Source organism: Propithecus coquereli, unplaced genomic scaffold, assembly GCF_000956105.1.
Source record: "Propithecus coquereli isolate 6110/MARCELLA unplaced genomic scaffold, Pcoq_1.0 Scaffold374, whole genome shotgun sequence".
In the NCBI taxonomy this organism is placed as follows: Eukaryota; Metazoa; Chordata; class Mammalia; order Primates; family Indriidae; genus Propithecus; species Propithecus coquereli.
Genome location: NW_012149441.1, coordinates 274,006 through 279,614, shown reverse-complemented (window position 1 = coordinate 279,614; position 5,609 = coordinate 274,006). Strand labels below are relative to the sequence as shown.

General features: G+C 44.7%; 1 protein-coding gene across 1 annotated transcript in view; it reads left to right on the top strand.

The window, feature by feature from the left end:
• The first annotated feature begins 925 nt into the window (after nt 1–925).
• Nucleotides 926–5,609, top strand: part of LOC105816473 (teneurin-3-like) — a 226,548-nt gene continuing 221,864 nt past the window's right edge. Inside the window, exon 1 of the mRNA XM_012651907.1 lies at nt 926–1,099. The gene's annotated coding sequence lies outside the window, so the exon portion shown is untranslated. The remainder of the gene's footprint in view (nt 1,100–5,609) is intronic.

The window sequence follows — 5,609 nt, the reverse complement described above, 5'->3', positions numbered from 1 at the left end:
AAGTGGCAGTGTCTTGCAGAGCAGTAAACTTTTTTCCCCCTCACACGGCAAAGTCGACGCAGGGGTAGTGTTTGGCAGCTAATCTGAAGGGAGAATGGGGAGAAAGAGAGAGTAAAGGTGGGGTGTGGGGCCTTTTCGGGGACTCCAGGGTCCGCCCCTGGCCAGTTCGTGCTTGTTGCAGGTCCGGATACTTGAACTCGGGGGCGGACACTTGTTCTACGACAGAGCGGAGCTGGGGACTGTAAGGAAGTCTGAGTGTGCAGTGCCGCCCTCCCCCGTCCGAAGGTCACTGCGCTTTTCAGTCTCGGACGAGAGGACGCTCTGGTAGGGAAGGCGCAGGTCATTTTCAGAGGCTCTGTAAGGACGAGCCGCCTACCGGGGGAGGAAATCCTTAATTACAGCCTTCTGCCCCGGATCCATCTTCCCGGCAGTGTCTCGCACTCCCACCTCCTCGGGTGACTCAGCTGACCCGAAATGCCCACCCTATGGAAGATGAAGAAAAGTAGTTTTCTAAGAAGGTTAGAGGTTTGATTACACAGAGAAGTGTTTCCACTTAAGTCCAAAGCAATTACCCGCCCCCTCCCCCAGGTCCTCCGCCCCGCCACCCGCAGAAGAAAAGCGCAGACCGCACACACGTACCCCCGCACTTTGTTGGTGCGCGTGCATTTCAAACGGCGCTGCAAGTTCATTAGTGTTTGCAATCAGCGGCCGGCAGACCCCTCATCAGAGCCGAAAGCCGGCAAGAGCCATTCATCAGCGTGAAGTGTTATTCATGGATGACCCCTACATCACGGCGAGAGTAGCAGATGCACTGATTGGTCACAGCATGGGAGCCTCGGTGCTTTCCCGGGCCCGACGCGGCCGGGAGGAGGGGAGGAGGGAGGGGCGGCGAACGTGGTTCAGTCCGGCAAATCCCATTTGACAGAAAAAGGCAGTGAAGGGGGAATCTCTTTTTTTGAATAAAGAAGAAGAAGAAATAAAGTACCTGTCATCTTGACAAGTGGCGGAGCGGAGGAGTCAAGGATTATAAATGGTCACAGCCGGCCCGGCTCGCCGTGTGATTGGGCTCTCCCGCGATCGGCGCCGGGGGAAGCGCATGGTAGGCTCCTCCGCTCTCCTCTCCTCGCACACTCTCTCGCACACGCGGGGACGTGTGTGCGCGTGTTGTCGGGGGCACTCTGGGGGGGCGTGTCCCCTTTTCGCAGTTACGGTCCTGGATGCTGCTCCCTGGCACGGCGCCCTGCTCGCCTCCCCACCTCCCCTCCTCTTCTGCCTCCTCCGTCCTCCCGCTCCCGCGCGGAGAACCGAAAACTCCGGCCGGGCCTCGTCAGCCGAGGAGGAGGCTGGAGGGGGCCGGCGGGAAGGGAGAGGGGGAGAGCGCGGGGGAGAAAAAGAAAGTGAACTCATTGGCGCTCCGCGCGCGCTGCCCTCCCCTCGCCGCGTCCCTCGCCTGCCGCGGCCGGGCGGTGGGCAGGGAAGGAAGTTGTAACACTTGCTGTTCCCCTCCCCGCCCCCGCCGGCCCCCACGCTCCGCTCCCTCGGCGGGGCCCCCTCCCCCGCGCCCGGCTCCTTTGAATTTGGCCAAGCGCCGTGTGTGCGCGCTGCTCCGGCGGACGCGGTGGCTGCGGCCGGGGAGCGAGCCAGCGGTGCGGGCGAGCCGAGCGCGGTAAGTGCGGCGCCGCCGCCGGCGCGCCCTCCTTCCTTTCTGGGGTCCTAGTGCCCGGGCCGCGGCGCCGGGAGCCGGTGGGCGGGCAGGCGCGAGCGGCGCGGGCCGTGCGTTTCTCTCGGCCGCTCGGGGAGGCGGCAGCAAGTTGGCCAGCCCCGCTGGCCGTGGAGCATCTCCTCGGCGTGCAGGCTCTCCCCGGTTCCGGCCTCCCGGTTCCGGGCCTCCCATCCCCGCCCCTCCCTCGCGTCTGACACCTCAGGTTGCCTTGCTCAGGTGGGAACTTCGCCGGTGCCGCTCGCCTGGGGCCCTGGGCACTGCGCCCCCTGTTCCGGGAGCCCCCGGCTCCCGTGTTTCCCGAGGAAGGCAGCCCAGAGGCTGGGCGCTCCGTGGGGGCGGGGAGTCCAACCGGTCTTGCCCTCATCTGGGTGATGCTCAGATTCGAGCCGGGGGCCCCACGTCCTCTGAGAGGATGTCAGACAGGATCCTGTGGGGCTTCCAGCGAGAAGAAAGCCCTGGGATGTCACTACTATCCCGGGAAGTGGAGAGGAAGCTTCCCCAACTATCAGGGAGCCAAGTTGCAAGCGAGTGAAGGAAGGAGAATTAGGGGCGAGGGGTGGTGTGGGGAGTAGCGAGCGGATCATGACTGAAACTTGATCTGGAAACTCTGGATGGGGCTGGAAACAAACAAAAAATACCCTGAACTGGGCATTTAAAAAATTACAAATTTATGAGTCTGCAACTCAATCTTTAAGTCCGTATGGTATTTTACAACCGATTGGAAAAGGCTTCACATATTTTAGGCTGAGGCATGTTATTTCTGATAGATCTTTGCTGAGCGTCTTATTATATGCAGTTTGGATTCTATTCTTACTGCCTCACCTTTAAGATAGTTGTAATGGTAACTTGTTAATTTTTATTGTGGAGAGAGGGTAACTAATTCTACCTTGTAATACATGAAATACATTTGTTTTCTGAAGTCATTATAATTTAAAGGTGGAGAAAAGTTGCCAGGTACTTCTGAGTAGGTGCAATAGAAATGAAAGGCTGAGAGCTGTCCTAGTCTTTTTCCAGGGCTCCAGACAACTGGGAAAGAACAGGACTGTCTCGTCATAATACTCTATTTCTTATCTTCTGACAATGTATTTGTCAAACGTTTGTAGACTCCGGCAGAATCCACTGGGTGGTCTTTTCACTAGAAATAGAAATATGTCTGGGCATTACCTATCCCTTGTGTTGTCATAAGACAAAAAAAGGCAGATCTGGCATCTTTGGAAAGCTTGGAAGAGTACCCCAAAAGGTGGTATTGCAACTGAACAGAACTTGATTTGATTCCCTTAGTGAAATTGTTTAAAATATGACAACGCACACCCCCTTTCCCCATTGCCTACTTGGAGAAGTATTTGTAATCTTACAGTATATTAGGAAAAGAGTTTATAATTAAATGTGTAGTTATAAATTATTATATATTTTAATATTTTAGTTAAAACACAAATTTTATAAATAAACTAACAATCTTGCTTTGCCTGTTCCTTAATACACTTTTAATTACCTAAAACTTTGAGTATGTATTTCTTAGTATATAAAATTCTTGTATGATCCCTGAAAGTTTCGATTTGTGATTCTAAATGCAGAGCAAATATTTAATTCTTGATCTAAGAGTGAGAGGTTAGTTCAGTAATAAGACTTGCTAATCCCACTTTAAAATGTCATGGCATTCACAAATTATTCCAAAATTCTTCAAAAATAGGGGTTTTTAATGAGTTTAGTCATTCTATTGTATATTTCAAGATTGTCTGTATCTTTCTCCCTGTTACATTTTCCTTAACAATCTTCCTTTTTTTATTACATGAATTTTAATATCCCTCTTATGCAAAGGTACTGTTTTTTCTAATAGTAAATATGTTCTATTTTAGATAACTTAAAAAAGATTATATAATATTAGAAAAAGTGTTTCCTTCAAATAAGACAAATACGTATTTTATATACACTGTACAGCTTTTATGAAAAATGTAGTTATATTAAAACTATGGCAGTGTTTATATATTTGGAAAACTATATGAATATCCTATGTTAATAGCGTTAAAGTTAGCAACCTATAGACAGAGAATATGGACACTAATAGAAATTGCTTGATTATTTGAAGTAAAGCAGATAAATTTGTAGAATTATGACTAGTTATTTCTCCAAATGGAATTATTTTGTATGGCTGTGTTTATTTTCTAGAAAGAAATGTTTTGGGTAAATTATAGAGGCTTTTCTTACTATGATTTTGTAGGCGTGTCATAAGTCTTTTGGTTTAGAAAAGGGAACCTGCTTTATTAGGTGAAGACAAAGAAAGATAAGGATGCTTATGTTTGAATAGAAGAAAGCTCCTAAATAGAGTGAAAAGTTTTTTAATTTATTCGAAAAGAAAACCTAGCTAAACAATAATGATCCAGTTAGTAAGTTCAAGCTAGTCTTTCTTAGCTTTGCTTCTGAGAGCTAAGAGTAATTATTCTCTTTGTAAAGAGTCAAGCAAATAAGAAACCAGGAAGAACTGTATCGCTATCATTGTGAATAGAATGACCTGTCAGAAATACTGAATCAAGGTTAGTCTGGATGTACAAAAAAAAAATGATGTTTTTGTAATAGCTGTGAAAATATGTTTGGAAATGCTGAAGTTTATCCTACTTACAATGATACTAGGAAATAAGTTTGGAGCATGATCATAGTCTGATATAAAAGCACCAAAAAGCCAACTTTATTAGTTTTTTAATATTTATTATTTTAATAAATACATGTACCCCCCCTTTATTAACCTTTATTTTACCATTTAAAAATTTGATTTCTGCATGGTGGCAGAATGTCATCCAAGTATTATACTTATGTGTATTCAGCAGCAGTAATGAATTATCTGCCCTTTTCTTGAAGCTGTGTTCTAGAAACCTGTTAAGCATGTTCAGTTACACATTGCTTATCTACCCAATGTTCTGTTTGATAGTCAAATGTCCATTTTGACTTCCAGGATATACTTTCTTTATGTGGGTTGAGAATGTAAGCCAAGAATATAATAATTTGCCACCAAACTTTTACTCTGATCCACAACCAATTATACATTTCTTTGAATTTTCAGTTGAAGTCAGTGTTCATATTGGTCTTAAAAAGTGAAATGATAGTCCGGAGAAGAATTTAACACATGCGTTCACAATAAAGAAGTGTATTGAAAGGATAACACAATAATACAATGTTATTTAAAAGTTTCAACAACTAAGTTTTAAAAATTATTTTATGTAGGCTTCTTTTAAAACACATTTAAGACTTAATTTTGGGGATATCAGCTGTTTTAAGAGTCCTGATGGAAATTTCGTGACTCAATAAAAAGAAACCTTCTTAGTCTGAAAACTGATTAATTGTTGTGTCTTATAAAACCTGATTTATTTTACACTTTTTTATACCAAGCATTACCATTATGAAGCTCTCTTTCTAATTGAGATTAATGTTTCTGAGCAAAGAAGTGGTTTGGAGGGCTGCATTCATTTTGAGTGCTGTTGTAATCAATTTTAGATACAGCATTCCACAATGGATCAGTTTGCATCCAAACCTGCCTTATTATGTAGAATTAACTCGTTGGTGATTGATAGTAATACTTCTCCATCTTGAGAAGTCATTTGTTTCCAAACAAGTGTGATGCCTTGTATGAGTTTCAAAATATTGCTTCTCATAATTAAAACATCCTTTTGGGGACGCAATTTGAACTTTTTCTAAGAATTATATAAAGCATGAGGAAACAATTCATTAATGCATTTTCAATTAAAATAGCCTTTTTTCCCTCAAATACAATATGCCTCAAGGCATATTTTCTTGCCCAAAGATTTTATAGACTTTGCAGTCATAAATGGTAATCATTATCCATCTAGGTTATTTCCTTTTTTGTTTATATCAACATTCCAGTTGAGTTTTATTC